Below are 23,507 nucleotides of genomic sequence, written 5' to 3' on the forward strand. Positions count from 1 at the left end.
GACACGGGGGAAGCGACAGGTAACGCTGCCGAGGGTCACTCTGACCCCTCTGACGTCACTATGACCCCGCCCACACAGGGGCAGGGGCAGGAGGGTTACAACATACACCTTGCTAACGCCGCCGGGGTCACTCTGACCCCTCTGACGTCACTATGACCCCGCCCACACAGGGGCAGGAGGGTTACAACATACACCTTGCTAACGCTGCCAGGGTCACTCTGACCCACACACAGACACGGGCAATCAACTCGGAACTGCCCGGGGTCGCTCTGACCCGCCGAGACAACGGGAGGGTTAAATGGCTGCAAGCCCGACGTCGGTACACTTATGACAACAGCCAGCTCAAGTGCTGGGCGCGAAATTCAAAAGATATTTTTTTTAAATATTTAACTTTCACACATTAACAAGTCCAATACAGCAAATGAAAGGTACACATCTTGTGAATCCAGCCAACATGTCCGATTTTTTAAATGTTTTACAGCAAAAACAGCACGTATATTTATGTTAGCTCACCACCAAATACAAAAAAGGACAGACATTTTTCACAGCACAGGTAGCATGCACAAAGCCAACCTAACTAACCAAGAACCAACCAAACTAACCAATAAACAACTTCATCAGATGACAGTCTTACAACATGTTATTCAATAAATCTATGTTTTGTTCGAAAAATGTGCATATTTCAGGTATAAATCATAGTTTACATTGCAGCTACAATCAGAAATTGCACCGAAAGCAGCCATAATAATTACAGACACCAACGTCAAATACCTAATTACTCATCATAAAACATTTCTGAAAAATACATAGTGTACAGCATATGAAAGACAGGCATCTTGTGATTCCAGCCAATATTTCCGATTTATCAAGTGTTTTACAGCGAAAACACAATATAGCGTTATATTAGCTTACCACAATAGCCAAAAACACAAGCAATTTCCCAGTAGCAAAAGTAAGAGATCGTAACAAACAAGCAAAAGATATATAATTTTTGACTAACCTTGATTTTCTTCCTCAGATGACAGTCCTATAACATCAGGTTATACATACACTTATGTTTTGTTCGAAAATGTGCATATTTAGAGCTGAAATCAATGGTTATACATTCTGCTAACTTAGCTACTTTTTCCCACAACGCCCGGATTTTTTTCGGACACTTTTTCTGACACACATATTCTGACCAAATAGCTATTCATAAACATAACTAAAACATACATGTTGTATAGGAAATGATAGATCCATTAGTTCTTAATGAAATCGCAGTGTTAGAATTCTAAAAATAACTTCATTACGATATGCAGCTTCGGTATAGCTAGAGTACCCAAACGTTGGGCGTCGGCGACTAGTTCACATGTACGACAGATATATGAAATAGCATCATAAAATGTTTCTTACTTTTGCTGATCTTCCATCAGAATGTTGGACAAGGTGTCCTTTGTCCAGAACAATCGTTGTTTGGATTTAGAACGGCAACTTTCCCTCTTCAATTAGCAAGCACACTAGCCAAGTGGCACGACGCTCTCCATGTCAACAAATGGAAGAGAACGGAACACGGCAAAACTCCCGAAAAATGTTCAATAATCTGATGAAACTATATTGAAAAAACATACTTTACGATGATATGGTCACATGTATCAAATAAAATCAAAGCCGGAGATATTAGTCGACTATAACGGCAGCTAAACAGAAGGCAAATCCATGTCCCCCTGCGCGCTCTCCAGAAAACCGGAAATGAGGGACACGTCATACAAAGAGCTTGTATTCCACTTCAGACCGAGATAAACACGAAATTTCTTCTCTCACCGCCTCTTGACATCCAGGGGAAGGTGTATGAAGTGCATGTATACTCTTACGTATCATGCCCATGTATAGGCAGGAAGTAGAACAGAGCATCGATTTCAGACTTTCCACTTCCTGGTCAGGAAGTTTGTGCCAAATGAGTTCTGTTTGACTCACAGATATAATTCAAACGGTTTTAGAAACTAGAGAGTGTTTTCTATCCAATAGTAATAATAATATGCATATTGTACGAGCAAGAATTGAGTACAAGGCCGTTTGAAATGGGCACCTTTAATCAGAGCTACTCAATACTGCCCCTGCAGCCATAAAAAGTTAAGTCCTCAGACTTGAAACCCAATTGGGTCTCCCTGCTCTTTTTCAAAATCTTATTCTCAGTGAATAGTCCACTTGTACTTTCTCTGGACATAGTTTTTTGACTTGCACATTAAACTTCCAAACTTCACAGCTTGCGAAATAAGATCAATATGTCGTGCCATCAAGTTGACCATTTTACACCAATGATGTCTGTTTCCAAATCCCAATCCCTTTACTTGCATTCCAACAGCTGCAATGGCCGAGTTCTTTCGACGTTGGACCTGAATTTCAATGGGGTCTCCCCACTCATGTTCTTACCTTGCTCGAAGCGTATAGCCCACTTCTGCTTTCTCCTCATCACTTTCCATAGATTCCTACTGCTGCGATGGCCAAGTGGTTTCAGCATTGGAATTGACATCAAATGTGTTCTCCCTGTACAGTTTTCAACTCTGCTTACAGGGTGATGATAAAGTAGACCTTTAATAATTGGATCTATCTCTTCTGAATTTAAATTTCCTTATTTTATGGGCTCGTCCAACGATTGAAGTGCTCAGAAAATAGCTTATTTTACTTTGCTTGAAAATATTTCAATTAGGCAGTTGAATTTGGATACTTTTGTCCTTGTGTGATCTACCTAAGAAAGCTTTGATTGCCGAGTGGTTGAAGCGTTGGACTCGAAATCCAATGGGTTCTCCCAGCGCAGGTTTGAACTCTTGACGATCCAGTCTTTATTTGTAACATATCATTGGGGACTTGATATGGATAATGCGTGGACATGTCCTTTGATTCAAGTGCTCAGAATTTATCTTCCATGACAAACATTTCAAGTAAGCTCTTCAACAGCGATATTCAGGTAATTTTAGAGGTAAAATGGACAGAACGAGATAGCGGACTGGTTAAGGCGTTGTAGGTAACAGAAGAAGCTGTGATGGCCGAGAGGTTAAGGCGTTGGATTCGAAATCCAATGGGGTCTCCCCGCGCAGGTTCGAACCCTGCTCACAGCGCTTTGACAAAGCTGTCTTTATTTGCAACATGTCATTGGGGACGTGATATGGATAATGTCCTTAAACCGTGGACTTGTCCTTTGATTCAAGTGCTCAGAATATGTGTTCCTTGACAAACAGTTCAAATAGGCTCTTCAGTAGATAGTCTAGTCTTTACAGAAGTAAAGTGGACAGGATGAGATGGCCGACTGGTTAAGGCCTGGAATTTTACATAGCAAGCTGCGATGGCTGAGTGGTTAAGGCGTTGGACTTGAAATCCAATGGGGTCTCCCCGCGCAGGTTCGAACCCTGCTCGCAGCGCTATGGCAAACCTGTCTTTATTTTTAACATATACTTAGTGACTTGATATGGATAATGTCCTTAATACATGGAATTGTTCAGTGATTCAGGTGCTCAGAATATATTTGCCTTGACAAACAGTTAAAATAGGCTCTTCAGTACAGATACTGTTGTTTCTGTTAGAATTACGTTGGAAATACTGAGAGCCAGGTGGTTAAGTCCTCAGACTTGAAACCCAATTGGGTCTCCCTGCTCTTTTTCAAAATCTTATTCTCAGTGAATAGTCCACTTGTACTTTCTCTGGACATAGTTTTTTGACTTGCACATTAAACTTCCAAACTTCACAGCTTGCGAAATAAGATCAATATGTCGTGCCATCAAGTTGACCATTTTACACCAATGATGTCTGTTTCCAAATCCCAATCCCTTTACTTGCATTCCAACAGCTGCAATGGCCGAGTTCTTTCGACGTTGGACCTGAATTTCAATGGGGTCTCCCCACCCATGTTCTTACCTTGCTCGAAGCGTATAGCCCACTTCTGCTTTCTCCTCATCACTTTCCTTAGATTCCTACTGCTGCGATGGCCAAGTGGTTTCAGCATTGGAATTGACATCAAATGTGTTCTCCCTGTACAGTTTTCAACTCTGCTTACAGGGTGATGATAAAGTAGACCTTTAATAATTGGATCTATCTCTTCTGAATTTAAATTTCCTTATTTTATGGGCTCGTCCAACGATTGAAGTGCTCAGAAAATAGCTTATTTTACTTTGCTTGAAAATATTTCAATTAGGCAGTTGAATTTGGATACTTTTGTCCTTGTGTGATCTACCTAAGAAAGCTTTGATTGCCGAGTGGTTGAAGCGTTGGACTCGAAATCCAATGGGTTCTCCCAGCGCAGGTTTGAACTCTTGACGATCCAGTCTTTATTTGTAACATATCATTGGGGACTTGATATGGATAATGCGTGGACATGTCCTTTGATTCAAGTGCTCAGAATTTATCTTCCATGACAAACATTTCAAGTAAGCTCTTCAACAGCGATATTCAGGTAATTTTAGAGGTAAAATGGACAGAACGAGATAGCGGACTGGTTAAGGCGTTGTAGGTAACAGAAGAAGCTGTGATGGCCGAGAGGTTAAGGCGTTGGATTCGAAATCCAATGGGGTCTCCCCGCGCAGGTTCGAACCCTGCTCACAGCGCTTTGACAAAGCTGTCTTTATTTGCAACATGTCATTGGGGACGTGATATGGATAATGTCCTTAAACCGTGGACTTGTCCTTTGATTCAAGTGCTCAGAATATGTGTTCCTTGACAAACAGTTCAAATAGGCTCTTCAGTAGATAGTCTAGTCTTTACAGAAGTAAAGTGGACAGGATGAGATGGCCGACTGGTTAAGGCCTGGAATTTTACATAGCAAGCTGCGATGGCCGAGTGGTTAAGGCGTTGGACTTGAAATCCAATGGGGTCTCCCCGCGCAGGTTCGAACCCTGCTCGCAGCGCTATGGCAAACCTGTCTTTATTTTTAACATATACTTAGTGACTTGATATGGATAATGTCCTTAATACATGGAATTGTTCAGTGATTCAGGTGCTCAGAATATATTTGCCTTGACAAACAGTTAAAATAGGCTCTTCAGTACAGATACTGTTGTTTCTGTTAGAATTACGTTGGAAATACTGAGAGCCAGGTGGTTAAGTCCTCAGACTTGAAACCCAATTGGGTCTCCCTGCTCTTTTTCAAAATCTTATTCTCAGTGAATAGTCCACTTGTACTTTCTCTGGACATAGTTTTTTGACTTGCACATTAAACTTCCAAACTTCACAGCTTGCGAAATAAGATCAATATGTCGTGCCATCAAGTTGACCATTTTACACCAATGATGTCTGTTTCCAAATCCCAATCCCTTTACTTGCATTCCAACAGCTGCAATGGCCGAGTTCTTTCGACGTTGGACCTGAATTTCAATGGGGTCTCCCCACCCATGTTCTTACCTTGCTCGAAGCGTATAGCCCACTTCTGCTTTCTCCTCATCACTTTCCTTAGATTCCTACTGCTGCGATGGCCAAGTGGTTTCAGCATTGGAATTGACATCAAATGTGTTCTCCCTGTACAGTTTTCAACTCTGCTTACAGGGTGATGATAAAGTAGACCTTTAATAATTGGATCTATCTCTTCTGAATTTAAATTTCCTTATTTTATGGGCTCGTCCAACGATTGAAGTGCTCAGAAAATAGCTTATTTTACTTTGCTTGAAAATATTTCAATTAGGCAGTTGAATTTGGATACTTTTGTCCTTGTGTGATCTACCTAAGAAAGCTTTGATTGCCGAGTGGTTGAAGCGTTGGACTCGAAATCCAATGGGTTCTCCCAGCGCAGGTTTGAACTCTTGACGATCCAGTCTTTATTTGTAACATATCATTGGGGACTTGATATGGATAATGCGTGGACATGTCCTTTGATTCAAGTGCTCAGAATTTATCTTCCATGACAAACATTTCAAGTAAGCTCTTCAACAGCGATATTCAGGTAATTTTAGAGGTAAAATGGACAGAACGAGATAGCGGACTGGTTAAGGCGTTGTAGGTAACAGAAGAAGCTGTGATGGCCGAGAGGTTAAGGCGTTGGATTCGAAATCCAATGGGGTCTCCCCGCGCAGGTTCGAACCCTGCTCACAGCGCTTTGACAAAGCTGTCTTTATTTGCAACATGTCATTGGGGACGTGATATGGATAATGTCCTTAAACCGTGGACTTGTCCTTTGATTCAAGTGCTCAGAATATGTGTTCCTTGACAAACAGTTCAAATAGGCTCTTCAGTAGATAGTCTAGTCTTTACAGAAGTAAAGTGGACAGGATGAGATGGCCGACTGGTTAAGGCCTGGAATTTTACATAGCAAGCTGCGATGGCCGAGTGGTTAAGGCGTTGGACTTGAAATCCAATGGGGTCTCCCCGCGCAGGTTCGAACCCTGCTCGCAGCGCTATGGCAAACCTGTCTTTATTTTTAACATATACTTAGTGACTTGATATGGATAATGTCCTTAATACATGGAATTGTTCAGTGATTCAGGTGCTCAGAATATATTTGCCTTGACAAACAGTTAAAATAGGCTCTTCAGTACAGATACTGTTGTTTCTGTTAGAATTACGTTGGAAATACTGAGAGCCAGGTGGTTAAGTCCTCAGACTTGAAACCCAATTGGGTCTCCCTGCTCTTTTTCAAAATCTTATTCTCAGTGAATAGTCCACTTGTACTTTCTCTGGACATAGTTTTTTGACTTGCACATTAAACTTCCAAACTTCACAGCTTGCGAAATAAGATCAATATGTCGTGCCATCAAGTTGACCATTTTACACCAATGATGTCTGTTTCCAAATCCCAATCCCTTTACTTGCATTCCAACAGCTGCAATGGCCGAGTTCTTTCGACGTTGGACCTGAATTTCAATGGGGTCTCCCCACCCATGTTCTTACCTTGCTCGAAGCGTATAGCCCACTTCTGCTTTCTCCTCATCACTTTCCTTAGATTCCTACTGCTGCGATGGCCAAGTGGTTTCAGCATTGGAATTGACATCAAATGTGTTCTCCCTGTACAGTTTTCAACTCTGCTTACAGGGTGATGATAAAGTAGACCTTTAATAATTGGATCTATCTCTTCTGAATTTAAATTTCCTTATTTTATGGGCTCGTCCAACGATTGAAGTGCTCAGAAAATAGCTTATTTTACTTTGCTTGAAAATATTTCAATTAGGCAGTTGAATTTGGATACTTTTGTCCTTGTGTGATCTACCTAAGAAAGCTTTGATTGCCGAGTGGTTGAAGCGTTGGACTCGAAATCCAATGGGTTCTCCCAGCGCAGGTTTGAACTCTTGACGATCCAGTCTTTATTTGTAACATATCATTGGGGACTTGATATGGATAATGCGTGGACATGTCCTTTGATTCAAGTGCTCAGAATTTATCTTCCATGACAAACATTTCAAGTAAGCTCTTCAACAGCGATATTCAGGTAATTTTAGAGGTAAAATGGACAGAACGAGATAGCGGACTGGTTAAGGCGTTGTAGGTAACAGAAGAAGCTGTGATGGCCGAGAGGTTAAGGCGTTGGATTCGAAATCCAATGGGGTCTCCCCGCGCAGGTTCGAACCCTGCTCACAGCGCTTTGACAAAGCTGTCTTTATTTGCAACATGTCATTGGGGACGTGATATGGATAATGTCCTTAAACCGTGGACTTGTCCTTTGATTCAAGTGCTCAGAATATGTGTTCCTTGACAAACAGTTCAAATAGGCTCTTCAGTAGATAGTCTAGTCTTTACAGAAGTAAAGTGGACAGGATGAGATGGCCGACTGGTTAAGGCCTGGAATTTTACATAGCAAGCTGCGATGGCCGAGTGGTTAAGGCGTTGGACTTGAAATCCAATGGGGTCTCCCCGCGCAGGTTCGAACCCTGCTCGCAGCGCTATGGCAAACCTGTCTTTATTTTTAACATATACTTAGTGACTTGATATGGATAATGTCCTTAATACATGGAATTGTTCAGTGATTCAGGTGCTCAGAATATATTTGCCTTGACAAACAGTTAAAATAGGCTCTTCAGTACAGATACTGTTGTTTCTGTTAGAATTACGTTGGAAATACTGAGAGCCAGGTGGTTAAGTCCTCAGACTTGAAACCCAATTGGGTCTCCCTGCTCTTTTTCAAAATCTTATTCTCAGTGAATAGTCCACTTGTACTTTCTCTGGACATAGTTTTTTGACTTGCACATTAAACTTCCAAACTTCACAGCTTGCGAAATAAGATCAATATGTCGTGCCATCAAGTTGACCATTTTACACCAATGATGTCTGTTTCCAAATCCCAATCCCTTTACTTGCATTCCAACAGCTGCAATGGCCGAGTTCTTTCGACGTTGGACCTGAATTTCAATGGGGTCTCCCCACCCATGTTCTTACCTTGCTCGAAGCGTATAGCCCACTTCTGCTTTCTCCTCATCACTTTCCTTAGATTCCTACTGCTGCGATGGCCAAGTGGTTTCAGCATTGGAATTGACATCAAATGTGTTCTCCCTGTACAGTTTTCAACTCTGCTTACAGGGTGATGATAAAGTAGACCTTTAATAATTGGATCTATCTCTTCTGAATTTAAATTTCCTTATTTTATGGGCTCGTCCAACGATTGAAGTGCTCAGAAAATAGCTTATTTTACTTTGCTTGAAAATATTTCAATTAGGCAGTTGAATTTGGATACTTTTGTCCTTGTGTGATCTACCTAAGAAAGCTTTGATTGCCGAGTGGTTGAAGCGTTGGACTCGAAATCCAATGGGTTCTCCCAGCGCAGGTTTGAACTCTTGACGATCCAGTCTTTATTTGTAACATATCATTGGGGACTTGATATGGATAATGCGTGGACATGTCCTTTGATTCAAGTGCTCAGAATTTATCTTCCATGACAAACATTTCAAGTAAGCTCTTCAACAGCGATATTCAGGTAATTTTAGAGGTAAAATGGACAGAACGAGATAGCGGACTGGTTAAGGCGTTGTAGGTAACAGAAGAAGCTGTGATGGCCGAGAGGTTAAGGCGTTGGATTCGAAATCCAATGGGGTTTCCCCGCGCAGGTTCGAACCCTGCTCACAGCGCTTTGACAAAGCTGTCTTTATTTGCAACATGTCATTGGGGACGTGATATGGATAATGTCCTTAAACCGTGGACTTGTCCTTTGATTCAAGTGCTCAGAATATGTGTTCCTTGACAAACAGTTCAAATAGGCTCTTCAGTAGATAGTCTAGTCTTTACAGAAGTAAAGTGGACAGGATGAGATGGCCGACTGGTTAAGGCCTGGAATTTTACATAGCAAGCTGTGATGGCCGAGTGGTTAAGGCGTTGGACTTGAAATCCAATGGGGTCTCCCCGCGCAGGTTCGAACCCTGCTCGCAGCGCTATGGCAAACCTGTCTTTATTTTTAACATATACTTAGTGACTTGATATGGATAATGTCCTTAATACATGGAATTGTTCAGTGATTCAGGTGCTCAGAATATATTTGCCTTGACAAACAGTTAAAATAGGCTCTTCAGTACAGATACTGTTGTTTCTGTTAGAATTACATTGGAAATACTGAGAGCCAGGTGGTTAAGTCCTCAGACTTGAAACCCAATTGGGTCTCCCTGCTCTTTTTCAAAATCTTATTCTCAGTGAATAGTCCACTTGTACTTTCTCTGGACATAGTTTTTTGACTTGCACATTAAACTTCCAAACTTCACAGCTTGCGAAATAAGATCAATATGTCGTGCCATCAAGTTGACCATTTTACACCAATGATGTCTGTTTCCAAATCCCAATCCCTTTACTTGCATTCCAACAGCTGCAATGGCCGAGTTCTTTCGACTGTTGGACCTGAATTTCAATGGGGTCTCCCCACCCATGTTCTTACCTTGCTCGAAGCGTATAGCCCACTTCTGCTTTCTCCTCATCACTTTCCTTAGATTCCTACTGCTGCGATGGCCAAGTGGTTTCAGCATTGGAATTGACATCAAATGTGTTCTCCCTGTACAGTTTTCAACTCTGCTTACAGGGTGATGATAAAGTAGACCTTTAATAATTGGATCTATCTCTTCTGAATTTAAATTTCCTTATTTTATGGGCTCGTCCAACGATTGAAGTGCTCAGAAAATAGCTTATTTTACTTTGCTTGAAAATATTTCAATTAGGCAGTTGAATTTGGATACTTTTGTCCTTGTGTGATCTACCTAAGAAAGCTTTGATTGCCGAGTGGTTGAAGCGTTGGACTCGAAATCCAATGGGTTCTCCCAGCGCAGGTTTGAACTCTTGACGATCCAGTCTTTATTTGTAACATATCATTGGGGACTTGATATGGATAATGCGTGGACATGTCCTTTGATTCAAGTGCTCAGAAAATTATCTTCCATGACAAACATTTCAAGTAAGCTCTTCAACAGCGATATTCAGGTACTTTTAGAGGTAAAATGGACAGAACGAGATAGCGGACTGGTTAAGGCGTTGTAGGTAACAGAAGGAGCTGTGATGGCCGAGAGGTTAAGGTGTTAGATTCGAAATCCAATGGGGTTTCCCCACGCAGGTTCGAACCCTGCTCACAGCGCGTAGACAAAGCTGTCTTTATTTGCAACATGTCATTGGGGACGTGATATGGATAATGTCCTTAAACCGTGGACTTGTCCTTTGATTCAAGTGCTCAGAATATGTGTTCCTTGACAAACAGTTCAAATAGGCTCTTCAGTAGATAGTCTAGTCTTTACAGAAGTAAAATGGACAGGATGAGATGGCCGACTGGTTAAGGCCTGGAATTTTACATAGCAAGCTGTGATGGCCGAGTGGTTAAGGCGTTGGACTTGAAATCCAATGGGGTCTCCCCGCGCAGGTTCGAACCCTGCTCGCAGCGCTATGGCAAACCTGTCTTTATTTTTAACATATACTTAGTGACTTGATATGGATAATGTCCTTAATACATGGAATTGTTCAGTGATTCAGGTGCTCAGAATATATTTGCCTTGACAAACAGTTAAAATAGGCTCTTCAGTACAGATACTGTTGTTTCTGTTAGAATTACGTTGGAAATACTGAGAGCCAGGTGGTTAAGTCCTCAGACTTGAAACCCAATTGGGTCTCCCTGCTCTTTTTCAAAATCTTATTCTCAGTGAATAGTCCACTTGTACTTTCTCTGGACATAGTTTTTTGACTTGCACATTAAACTTCCAAACTTCACAGCTTGCGAAATAAGATCAATATGTCGTGCCATCAAGTTGACCATTTTACACCAATGATGTCTGTTTCCAAATCCCAATCCCTTTACTTGCATTCCAACAGCTGCAATGGCCGAGTTCTTTCGACGTTGGACCTGAATTTCAATGGCGTCTCCCCACCCATGTTCTTACCTTGCTCGAAGCGTATAGCCCACTTCTGCTTTCTCCTCATCACTTTCCTTAGATTCCTACTGCTGCGATGGCCAAGTGGTTTCAGCACTGGAATTGACATCAAATGTGTTCTCCCTGTACAGTTTTCAACTCTGCTTACAGGGTGATGATAAAGTAGACCTTTAATAATTGGATCTATCTCTTCTGAATTTAAATTTCCTTATTTTATGGGCTCGTCCAACGATTGAAGTGCTCAGAAAATAGCTTATTTTACTTTGCTTGAAAATATTTCAATTAGGCAGTTGAATTTGGATACTTTTGTCCTTGTGTGATCTACCTAAGAAAGCTTTGATTGCCGAGTGGTTGAAGCGTTGGACTCGAAATCCAATGGGTTCTCCCAGCGCAGGTTTGAACTCTTGACGATCCAGTCTTTATTTGTAACATATCATTGGGGACTTGATATGGATAATGCGTGGACATGTCCTTTGATTCAAGTGCTCAGAATTTATCTTCCATGACAAACATTTCAAGTAAGCTCTTCAACAGCGATATTCAGGTAATTTTAGAGGTAAAATGGACAGAACGAGATAGCGGACTGGTTAAGGCGTTGTAGGTAACAGAAGAAGCTGTGATGGCCGAGAGGTTAAGGCGTTGGATTCGAAATCCAATGGGGTTTCCCCACGCAGGTTTGAACCCTGCTCACAGCGCTTTGACAAAGCTGTCTTTATTTGCAACATGTCATTGGGGACGTGATATGGATAATGTCTTTAAACCGTGGACTTGTCCTTTGATTCAAGTGCTCAGAATATGTGTTCCTTGACAAACAGTTCAAATAGGCTCTTCAGTAGATAGTCTTGTCTTTACAGAAGTAAAATGGACAGAATGAGATGGCCGACTGGTAAAGGCCTGGAATTTTACATAGCAAGCTGCGATGCCTGAGTGGTTAAGACTTTGGACTTGAAATCCAATGGGGTCTCCCCGCGCAGGTTCGAACCCTGCTCAAAGCGCTATGGCAAACCTGTCTTTATTTTTAACATATACTTGGTGACTTGATATGGATAATGTCCTTAATACATGGAATTGTTCAGTGATTCAGGTGCTCAGAATATATCTGCCTTGACAAACAGTTCAAATAGGCACTGAAGACAGTACAGATACTGTTGTTTCTGTTAGATTTACGATGGAAAGACTGAGAGCCAGGTGGTTAAGTCCTCAGACTTGAAACCCAATTGGGTCTCCCTGCTCTTTTTTACATCTTATTCTCAGTGAATAGTCCACTTGTACTTTCTTTGGACATAGTTTTTTGACTTGCACATTAAACTTCCAAACTTCACAGCTTTGGAAAGGACCGAGGATACTTGGCGCAGTAAGATCAATATGTCGTGCCATCAAGTTGACCATTGTACACCAATGATGTCTGTTTCCAAATCCCAATCCCTTTACTTGCATTCCAACAGCTGCAATGGACGAGTTCTTTCGACGTTGGACCTGAATTTCAATGGGGTCTCCCCACCCATGTTCTTACCTTGCTCGAAGCGTATAGCCCACTTCTGCTTTCTCCTCATCACTTTCCTTAGATTTCTACTGCTGCGATGGCCAAGTGGTTTCAGCATTGGAATTGACATCAAATGTGTTCTCCCTGTACAGTTTTCAACTCTGCTTACAGGGTGATGATAAAGTAGACCTTTAATAATTGGATCTATCTCTTCTGAATTTAAATTGTCCTTATTTTATGGGCTCGTCCAACGATTGAAGTGCTCAGAAAAGAGCTTATTTTACTTTGCTTGAAAAATATTTCAATTAGGCAGTTGAATTTGGATACTTTTGTCCTTGTGTAATCTACCTAAGAAAGCTTTGATTGCCGAGTGGTTAAAGCGTTGGACTTGTTATCCAATGGGTTCTCCCAGCGCAGTTTTGAACCCTGCGCTCAGCGCCATGACTATCCAGACTTTATTTGTAACATGTCATTGGGGACTTGATATGGATAATGCGTGGACATGTCCTTTGTTTCAAGTGCTCAGAATGTATCTTCCATGACAAACATTTCAAGTAGGCTCTTCAGTAGCGATAATCTGGTAATTTTAGAGGTAAAATGGACAGAACGAGATAGCGGACTGGTTATGGCGTTGTGGGTAACAGAAGTTGCTGTGATGGCCGAGAGGTTAAGGCGTTGGATTCGAAATCCAATGGGGTTTCCCCGCGCAGGTTCGAACCCTGTTCACAGCGCTTTGACAAACCAGTCTTTTTTGCAACATGTCTTTGGGGACTTGATATGGATAATGTTCTTAAACTGTGGACTTGTCCTTTGATTCAAGTGCTCAGAATATATCTTCCTAGACAAACAGTTCAAATAGGCTCTTCAGTACTGATCCTGCTGTTTGTGAGCTAGCCTACCTGTTAAGGCCGGCGAGATAACAGGGTCAGGTGTGGTCAATTAGAAATGTTTATAAATTCATTAAAAATGGAAAGCTGAAATGCCTTGAGTTTATAAGTATTCAACCCCTTTGCCATGGCAAGCCTAAATACGTTCTGGAATAAAAATGTGCTTAACAATTCACTTAATAAGTTGCATGGATTCACTGTGTGCAATAGTAGAGTTTAACATAATTTTTTAATGACTACCTCTGTAGCCAACATATACAATTATCTGTAAGGTCCATCAGTCAAGCAGTGAATTCAGATTCAACCACACAGACCAGGGAGGTTTTCCAATGCCTTGCAAAAAATGGCATCTATTGGTAGATGGGTTAAAATAAAAAATCAGACATTGAATATCCCTTTTAGCAAGGTGAAGTTGCACTTTGGATCAATACACCCAGTCACTACAAAGAAACAGGTGTTCTTCATAACTCAGTTGCCGGAGAGGAAGGAAACCGCTCAGGGATTTCACCAATGGTGACTTTGAAACAGTTACATAGTTTTCTCCTATCACAGCCTTTAAACTGAGATGGATGAACAACATTGTAGTTACTCCAGAATACTAACCTAAATGACAGAGTGAAAAGAAGGAAGCCTGTACAGAATACAAATATTCCAAAACATGCATCCTGTTTGCAACAAGGCACTAAAGTAAAACTGCAGAAAATGTGGCAAAGAAATTAATTTTATGTCCTGAATACAAGGTGGGTATGCTTGTGATCGGCAAGGACTAGGGAGTTTTTTGGGATAAAAAACTTTTGGAAAAGCATTACAGGTGTAGCTGGTTGTAAGAATGCCAAGAGTGTGCAAAGCTGTCATCAAGTGAAGGTTGGCTACGTTGAAGAATCTCAAATATAAAATATATTTTGATTTGTTTTTTGGGTTACTGCATGATTCCATATGTGTTATTTCATCGTTGTGATGTTTTCACTATTAATTCTACAATGTAGAAAAATGTAAAAAAAAAAATAAAGAAAAACCCTTGAATGAGTAGGTGTGTCCAAACTTTCACTGGTACTGTATTTCTGAGAGAAAAAAACTATTTTCAACCCATATGATCTAGTACACAATAACAGTAAATTATAAAACATATACAAATATGATGATATGATAAAATACCATTTTGAATGAATAAGCCATTTCATACTTTATAATATATCCATATATAGTTCTAATCTGTTTTAGGAACATATACTCAAAATATTTCACATTCTTTATTACTTTACCAAATATATCATGACATTATCTGTTAAATATGTGAACGTCTAAATCCCTCCGATAGACATGGGGAGAAGGACTATGTAAAGGGATTGATTTTGTCGTTCTGAGCATATGCAATGTGCCTGCTTCCGTAAAACAAATGTTTGACTTCCACACCAAATTACTTATTTACTTATTTTAGGTTTAAGTAAGTGTGTAGGTCACATTCTTTATCGTAGATCCGCCTGCTCGAGACAAATTTAGTGATTGCTTTGCCATGTCTGTGCCATAAAGCAGTCGAGCTGGATAAATGTTTTTCTTGACATAGCGCTGCAGTGAAGTGATACTGTACAAACCGATGTAATGATGCAGCCGACCACCAGATGAAGGCAAATACAAGTTTATTCGACAGAGGACGTTTACATGGCCCTAGGAAGGTCTGGATTGCTGTCTTCTGACTTGTAAAACGCTGGGAAATCAATCAAATAAGGCATGTGAACATATACAGTACCAGTCAAAAGGGGTTTTCTTTATTTTGACTATTTTCTACCTTGTAGAATAATAGTGAAGACATCAAAACTATTAAATAACAAATATGGAATCATGTAGTAACCAAAAAAGTGTTAAACATATCAAAATATATTTTAGATTCTTCAAAGTACCCACCCTTTGCCTTGATGACAGCTTTGCAAACTCTTGGCATTCTCTCAAACAGCTTCACCTGGAATGCTTTTTCAACAGTCTTGAAGGAGTTCCCATATATATATATATTATCTAACCTTTACTTAACTAGGCAAGTCAGTTAAGTACAAATTCTTATTTACAGGAGGTTAGTCATTATTGATCAATAACAATCATTTTTACACCTCTTCCACACTAACTTTACAAAATTAATTCAAACTTGCAATGATTTTCTTTCATTATTCGTTTTTGTTATGCATGAGTACGATGGCTCACTGTTCGTTGTTGGCATTTCCTGCCTAAGTTTGTCCCATTTTGCCAATGAAGTAACCTTTAAAATAATTGGCAACATCAAATGGTTTTGTGATGAATAAGCCATCTGATTCAATGAAAGATGGAGTTGAATTTGTCTTTCTGCCCATAATTTCATTTAAAGTTCTCCAAAGTTTTTTTCCATCATTCCTTATATCATTGATCTTGGCTTCATAATACAGTTTCGTCTTCTTTTTGTTGAGTTTAGTCACATAATTTCTCAATTTCCAGTAAGTCAGCCAGTCAGATGTGCAGCCAGACTTATTAGCCACTCTTTTTGCCCCATCTCTTTCAACCATACAGTTTTTCAATTCCTCATCAATCCATGGAGCCTTAACAGTTCCAACGGGTCAGTTTCTTAACAGGTGCATGTTTAGCAAAAATTGTAAGAAGCAATTTCATAAATTCATCAAGTGCAGCGTCTGGATGGTACTCATTAATCACATCAGACCAACAAATATTTTTAACATCATCCACATAAGAGTCACAGCAAAATATTTTGTATGATCTCTTATACACTATTTTAGGCACAACTGTTGGAACTTTGGCTTTCCTGGATATAGCCACTATATTGTGATCACTGCATCCAATGGGTACAGATACAGCTTTAGAACAAAGTTCTACAGCATTAGTAAAAATGTGATCGATACATGTGGATGATCTTATAAACACCCTGGATTAATAACCTGGACCAGATTACAGGCACTGGTTACAGTAAGAAGCTTCCTCTTGAGCTTGATGAAAACCAGTCAATATTCATGTCCCCCAAGAAAGTAGACCTCTATGTTTACATCACGTACACTATCAAGCATTTCACACATATTATATAGATACTGACTGTTAACACTGTTAGCACTTAAACAGCCTGGAGATGTGTTGGGTCATTGTCCTGTTGAAAAACAAATGATAGTCCCACTATGCGCAAACCAGGTGGGATGGCATATCGCTGTAGAATGTTGTGGTAGCCATGCTAGTTAAGTGTTCCTTGAATTCTTAATAAATCACTGACAGTGTCACCAGCAAAGCACCCCCACACCATCACACCTCCTGCTCCATGCTTCACGGTTGGAACTACACATGCAGAGATCATCCGTTCTATTACTCTGCGTTTCAACCAAAAATCTCAAATTTGGACTCATCAGACCAAAGGACAGATTTCCACCGGTCTAATGTCCATTGCTCGTGTTTCTTGGCCCAAGCAAGTCTCTTCTTATTATTGGTGTCCTTTAGTAGTGGTTTCTTTTAAGCAATTCGACCATAAAGGCCTGATTCACGCAGTCTCCCCTGAACTGTTGATGTTGAGATGTGTCTGTTACTTGCCATTTCTGAGGCTGGTAACTTTAATGAACTCATCCTCTGCAGCAGAGGTAACTCTGGGTCTTCCTTTCCTGTGGCGGTCCTCATGAGAGCCAGTTTCAACATAGCGCTTGATGGTTTTTGCAACTGCACTTGAAGAAACTTTAAAAGTTATTGGAATGTTCCGCATTGACGTACCTTCATGTCTTAAAGTAATGATGGGCTGTTGTTTCTCTTTGCTTATTTGAGCTGTTCTTGCCATAATATTGACTTGGTCTTTTACCAAATAGGCTATCTTCTGTATACCTTGAGTCAATCAGTTGTGTTGTGACAAACGCATTAAGAAGGAAAGAAATTCCACAAACTAACTTTTAACAAGGCACACCTGTTAATTGAAATGCATTCCAGGTGACTACCTCATGAAGCTGTTTGAGAGAATACCAAGAGTGGACAAAGCAGTCATCAAGGCAAAGGGTGGCTACTTTGAAGAATCTCAAATATAAAATATATTTTGATTTGTTTAACACTTTTTGGGGGTTACTACATGATTCCATATGTGTTATTTCATAGTTTTGATGTCTTCACTATTATTCTACAATGTAGAAAATAGTAAACCAGAAAGAAAAACCCTGGAATGAGTAGGTTGTCCAAACTTTTGACAAGGTGCTGTACATATTTTTTTTAAGTAATTTTAGTGCCCGATTTCAGGGAATGTCATCACATTAGGTATTTTTATTTCATTTGTATTTCATCTCGTCATAAACAAATGTATTCTGCAATAACTTGATATGTTGAGCCAGTCCTTACGATCAGTTCCATCTCAAGTAATGTTTCTATTCTCCAGCAGCAGACCAAGTGACAGGGTGGCCATTGACAGTAATATATCAAATAAGAACTTCTTCAGCTTATTGTAGCCTATTAATGCTACTTTCATGTTTTTGTCATCATTGTAATGAATGTGTTCAATGGTACAGGTGGAGCTTCTGTTTCTAAGAACTGGGTTACATCTTGCCTGAACTGATTTGGGGAAATGCTTCTCTTCAAGCTTCTAACATCATACCCAATTAACAGTTTGGTAACCACTTTCTGTTTGCAAATTAAGGCTAGCGTAGCAATGGGTTTCACCACATCGGTTCCCTTATTGCTAGTGTGCAGGGTTCATCTGTCACCTGCACGTTCTTGGTTAGCACCCAGTTTCCATAACACTTTTACTACGGTTGTTGCAGCAGTGTCTGATCTCAGAACTCATTATGTGTTTTACTATAGATGCTTCCCATCCGTATACTTTTTGTGGGATTTTCAGGTTCAGTAGTCTGCAGTTCATTGGTTTACGTGATGGATAATTGGTCATTCTATAGTGGGCCTCAACTCATCGCACACCAAGCAAATCACATTATGTCAGCAAACATTAAGCCTGGTTGCTTTGTCTCATGCCATCTTTGCCCAGTCATATTATTTTTTTGTAATATTTTATTTCACATCCTCCTTTTTCTTCCTTTGACAATAAACAAAAACTTAACTTAACATTTACTTCAAATTCTGTTGAGCTGTTTCTGTCTGTAGCCAGATTTCTTTCAATATTTAAAGATGCACTATGCAGATATCACTCTGACATTTCCTGGTTGATAACATGTGAATAGTTCGCCTAATTTCAGTTGGTGACAAAACAAGCAAGAACATCCCTGGTCATCCCTACTCTGATGTGGCAGACTCACTAAACACAAATGCTTCGTTTGTAGATGATGTCTGAGTGTTGGAGTGTACCCCTGGCTACCTGTACATTTTAAAAACATGAAAATGTTGCCGTCTGGTTTGATTAATAGTAGGAATTTGAAATTATTTATACATTTACTTTTGATACTTAAGTATTTTTAAAACCAAATGCTTTTAGACTTTTACTCAATAAGTAATTTACTGGGTGACTTTCACTTTTACTTGAGTCATTTTCAATTAAGGTATCTTTACTTTTACTCAAGTATGACAATTAGGTACTTTTTCCACTACTGAGAATGAGAGATCTATAACCCACATTTCTATGTGGATTTGGTCGGGTCGCCCATAAAGTTACATATTTCAGCTTTAAATAATAAAGCATTTGATCCTTCCATTCTCTTAACGTTGGGCTATCATTTAACTTTCAGTATTTAAGTAATAGCTTCTTCAATATACAGTAATTGACTAAAATAATATTGTCCAACCCATTGGGTATCTTACCACACCCCCATATGCCATGTCTTCAAATATGCAGATAGATGGATTAAAAGTAAATTTACATTGTAAAACTTCTGACAGCCAGCTTTCTAACTCTGCCCATAACTTTAGGACTTCATAGCACTCCCAGAAGGCATGAATCATTGAGTCATTGTTAGTTTTACACTTAAGACATGACTCTGCCGTTGTGCTGTAGAATTTGTGAATTTTGTCTCTTGTATATTTCATTCTATATATTAGTTTATACTAGATTAAGTGTACATTTTAGTTAACTGTAATTTTGTTTATTATGTTCCAACACTCTCTCCAACTTCAGTTCTCCAATATCAGTTCTTTTTAAGTCTTGGTTCCAATAGTTAATATTTTTTCCTAAGCGATTCTAAGTTGGATAGGCTCTCGGCAATATTTTATATATTTAACTTACCTTTCATATGAGTATCTTTTTCTGACTCAAATAGGATTCCCTCAAAATTGCTGTGATGTCCAGAAGCTTTCAGGTTGAAATTTCATGATATAAAACTTTTAAGTTGCATATATTTGAAAATATTTACATTGGTCAGTGAAAAATTGCTATATTTTTTTTGAAATAATATTTTTTTGTCATGGAAATAATTGTATTTCCTATTACCATGTCATTTACGCAGCACGACTCTCCTTCATCGCAACACAACACTATTAATCTCACTACTAAACTACCTGCTATTTCCTATTCTACAGTATATGCACACAGCCCTCAGACAAGGCGGTTACCATCCGCATTGACGTCTTCGTGAATCTTCTTACTGGTTTTCCATTGTTTCCTTCTAATGGCGATTTCACAACACCTATCGCTTTTATTCCTTCACGTGATTTAGCTTTTTTCTGATCCGGTCTTTTCACCCTAATCACTATAGCCTCAGTCTTAAGCATTCTAAATCAGTTTCCTGAGGCACTATCGTGATAGCTCACACTAACACTCAATCCCTTCTCTTTATGCTAATATATCTTCGACCCCTTCTCTGCTCCACATCATTCTCTTTCCCTCCTCTTCGACCCTTTAGCTGTTTTCACTTCTCTCCTTTCTCAAGTAATATGAAGGTGTTATCTTTCCCCTCAAGCCTATCTCTTATCTGTCCCTGTCGCTTCGTATTACTGCATGTAATATGAAGGTGTTATCTTTCCCCTCAAGCCTATCTCTTATCTGTCCCTGTCGCTTCGTATTACTGCATGTAATATGAAGGTGTTATCTTTCCCCTCAAGCCTATCTCTTATCTGTCCCTGTCGCTTCGTATTACTGCATGTAATATGAAGGTGTTATCTTTCCCCTCAAGCCTATCTCTTATCTGTCCCTGTCGCTTCGTATTACTGCATACACGCATGCCTGGGTTTCGAAGCAAAGCAAAAGTCTCATTATATCATATAAATCGCATTACAGCATGTATGGTTGGGTTCTATGTTCATACGTAGCACTTCATCGACACACATCAGCAAACATTTGATTCTGGTGTTTGGCTTTATTGAAAAGTTACAATATTTATCTTGCCTAACATCATTATTTGGAAATGGTATATTGATCGTAACAGTTTGTTTAGGGCTGATAGTTGTCACCCACTTTCCTTGAAAAACAGTTTGCCCTACAGCCAATTCTGTCGAATCAAAATAATTTGTAAAAAAATAATCAGATTTCGACAGAAATATGGCTGAGACTCAAAGAAAATTCAAGGAGAGGGGGTACAAAAATGGTCAGATTAATACTGCCATTGAGAAAATTCAAACCAAAAGTGCTCGGAACAAATTATTAAGGGAATCAGCTAAAATTATTATGTTCGAACTCTTGCCACCAACAAAATGTTGAATATTTGTGGCATAAAATCATCAAAGCTCAGCAGATTTTGTTGTGAGGATACAGAATCAATAGACCATTTATTTTGGTATAGCCTGTTTCTGGTCTCAGGTTCAGGAATGGCTGAAAATGCATAGCATTGATCTTAAATTGACCATAGACCATATACTGTTAAGAGATCTGGAGAGACCGGGTCAGTCAATTACTAATATACTAATACTCTTAGTAAAAGTAGTTATCTTCAACTCGCAATCTGTGGATTCTATTCGGTTAGATAGATTGAAATTGTACATTAAACATCACAGTATAGTTGAAAGATATGTGTTGCGTAGAAACCCGAAGTGGGTGGCCAGCAGCAGAGATAGATGGGATGGGCTGAGGGAAGCTGAGGGTTGGGATGTGGAATTGGAGATGTCACGACTTCTGCCGAAGTCGATGCCTGTCCTTGTTCGGGCGGTGCTCGGCGGTCGACGTCACCGGTCTTCTAGCCATCATTGATCCATTTTTCATTTTCCGTTGGTTTTGACTTGTCTCCCTACACACCTGGTTCCAATCCCATTCATTACCTGTTGTGTATTTAACCCTCTGTTTCCCCTCATGTCCTTGTCAGAGATTGTTTGTTTTTTCATGCTTGTGTTTATATTGGTGCACGGCGGGTCCTCGTACCCACTTTGCCTTTATTATGTAAGATGCTTTTGGAGCTGTGTTTTTTTAAATTATTAAACTACTCCATTCATACCAAGTTCGATTCTCCTGCGCCTGACTTCCCTGCCACCTATACACACGACGTGACAGGAGACAAGTGAGAGTGGAGTTGCTGTGTGAGAGATAGAATGATGGTCAAAAATAAAAGTCAAAAATAAAATCAAAATAAATCATAATAAAAAATACATTTGAATGACACTACGTGGCAGTGTTTTTACAACTAATGCGGGTTTGCCTGAGGCTGATGCCGTGCAGGTGTTTGTACACATGCGTACACACACACTCTCATTCAAATAAACACATACAAGAACACACACATACATGTAATAGTGCCAGACGTGCACACAAACATATACAGTTGGCATTGCTGTTAGATTTCAGTTGTCCTTGATGTCCTTGGTTTTAAATGTATTATTATAATTTTTAATTACATTGTTTGCTGTTTTCTTCTGTCTTTTCCTTTTTTCTCTTTAGTTCGTTCTCTTGGTTGTTGGTGCATTGGGGGGTTCTTGGGGGTGGGGGTTCATTCTCTTGGTTGTTGGTGCATTGGGGGGTTCTTGGGGAGGAATGGAATTAATTGCATTTTTATTTTCTTCCTGGGGGGGGACGGTGGGAGGGGTCTCGAATGGTTGAGGGACAGCTATTGGGGAACTGTGGGGGGGGATCTTGGAGGGTTTGGGTTCACGTTTTTTGGCCTGGTGGGAGATCTGTCAACATGCACTTGAGCAGGGCATTGACCCTGGATGCTTCTGTGTGTCGCTCTGAATGGGAGTCTGTTGGATGACTGGTATGATGTAGTTGTTGAGCGGCTTCACTGCAAGTATATTGTATGTTTTGAATATTCAATAAATAATTAAAAAAATAAAAATAAATATGAAAGGAATCGTTCACAAACATTGGCACATTCTAAGATCCGATGATAGTATCGGTAATGTGTTTTCGGACCTTCCCTTGGTCGCATTCTCGCGGGGCAGAAACCTCAGAGATCAATTGGTAAACTCTGATTTACCACCGCAAGATATCCCTGCACGTCTACTGGATGGAAACTACAAGCTGTGCTCAATGCAATGGCAACTTATAAATGTAGATCCTTCAAACACCCCCAAACAGGCAAACAGATCCCAATCAAAGGTGTTATCACGTGCTCCACTAAGGCAGTTATTTATCTTATAACTTGTTCTTGTGGTAAAAATTATGTGGGTAAAACAAAGCGCAAATTAAAAGTATGTATCTCGGAACATCGTAGCACCATTAGGTGCAAAAACACGACTTACCCAGTTGCGGCCCACTTTTTGGAAGCAGGCCACTCGATTTTGGCATCGAACATGTCACCCTCCCTAGGAGAGGTGGTGACCTCGACAATTTATTGTTAAAATGAGAGGCTGCCTGGATCTTTTAATTTAAAGACCCTTGCTCCCTTCGGTCTCAACGTAGACTTTGATCTGAAGCCATTCTTGTGAATATTGTGATTTTGCTATTGTAAATGTTTTGTAGGCTTATGTAGCCAAAATTGTATCTATGATTGTACGCTATCCATTAATGTTTTTTGTATGCTATTTTAATATATGAGAATCATGGCCACTACTGGCCCTGAT

The 23,507-nt window shown here is 39.9% G+C and overlaps 15 non-coding genes across 15 annotated transcripts; all 15 read left to right on the forward strand.

The window, feature by feature from the left end:
* The first annotated feature begins 3,016 nt into the window (after positions 1-3,016).
* Positions 3,017-3,098, forward strand: trnas-cga. The gene has a single exon. It is a non-coding gene; the product is annotated as a tRNA-Ser (tRNA).
* Positions 3,099-3,316: 218 nt separating this feature from the next.
* Positions 3,317-3,398, forward strand: trnas-uga. The gene has a single exon. It is a non-coding gene; the product is annotated as a tRNA-Ser (tRNA).
* A 1,097-nt stretch (positions 3,399-4,495) lies between these two features.
* On the forward strand, positions 4,496-4,577 carry trnas-cga. The gene has a single exon. It is a non-coding gene; the product is annotated as a tRNA-Ser (tRNA).
* A 218-nt stretch (positions 4,578-4,795) lies between these two features.
* Positions 4,796-4,877, forward strand: trnas-uga. Its single transcript has one exon. It is a non-coding gene; the product is annotated as a tRNA-Ser (tRNA).
* A 1,097-nt stretch (positions 4,878-5,974) lies between these two features.
* trnas-cga lies at positions 5,975-6,056 on the forward strand. Its single transcript has one exon. It is a non-coding gene; the product is annotated as a tRNA-Ser (tRNA).
* Positions 6,057-6,274: 218 nt separating this feature from the next.
* trnas-uga lies at positions 6,275-6,356 on the forward strand. Its single transcript has one exon. It is a non-coding gene; the product is annotated as a tRNA-Ser (tRNA).
* Positions 6,357-7,453: 1,097 nt separating this feature from the next.
* On the forward strand, positions 7,454-7,535 carry trnas-cga. Its single transcript has one exon. It is a non-coding gene; the product is annotated as a tRNA-Ser (tRNA).
* A 218-nt stretch (positions 7,536-7,753) lies between these two features.
* On the forward strand, positions 7,754-7,835 carry trnas-uga. The gene has a single exon. It is a non-coding gene; the product is annotated as a tRNA-Ser (tRNA).
* Positions 7,836-8,932: 1,097 nt separating this feature from the next.
* trnas-cga lies at positions 8,933-9,014 on the forward strand. Its single transcript has one exon. It is a non-coding gene; the product is annotated as a tRNA-Ser (tRNA).
* A 218-nt stretch (positions 9,015-9,232) lies between these two features.
* trnas-uga lies at positions 9,233-9,314 on the forward strand. Its single transcript has one exon. It is a non-coding gene; the product is annotated as a tRNA-Ser (tRNA).
* Positions 9,315-10,413: 1,099 nt separating this feature from the next.
* On the forward strand, positions 10,414-10,495 carry trnas-cga. Its single transcript has one exon. It is a non-coding gene; the product is annotated as a tRNA-Ser (tRNA).
* Positions 10,496-10,713: 218 nt separating this feature from the next.
* trnas-uga lies at positions 10,714-10,795 on the forward strand. The gene has a single exon. It is a non-coding gene; the product is annotated as a tRNA-Ser (tRNA).
* Positions 10,796-11,892: 1,097 nt separating this feature from the next.
* Positions 11,893-11,974, forward strand: trnas-cga. Its single transcript has one exon. It is a non-coding gene; the product is annotated as a tRNA-Ser (tRNA).
* Positions 11,975-12,192: 218 nt separating this feature from the next.
* Positions 12,193-12,274, forward strand: trnas-uga. Its single transcript has one exon. It is a non-coding gene; the product is annotated as a tRNA-Ser (tRNA).
* Positions 12,275-13,411: 1,137 nt separating this feature from the next.
* Positions 13,412-13,493, forward strand: trnas-cga. Its single transcript has one exon. It is a non-coding gene; the product is annotated as a tRNA-Ser (tRNA).
* Positions 13,494-23,507: the final 10,014 nt, after the last annotated feature.

Source organism: Salvelinus namaycush, chromosome 25 (assembly GCF_016432855.1).
Source record: "Salvelinus namaycush isolate Seneca chromosome 25, SaNama_1.0, whole genome shotgun sequence".
NCBI classification, from domain to species: Eukaryota; Metazoa; Chordata; class Actinopteri; order Salmoniformes; family Salmonidae; genus Salvelinus; species Salvelinus namaycush.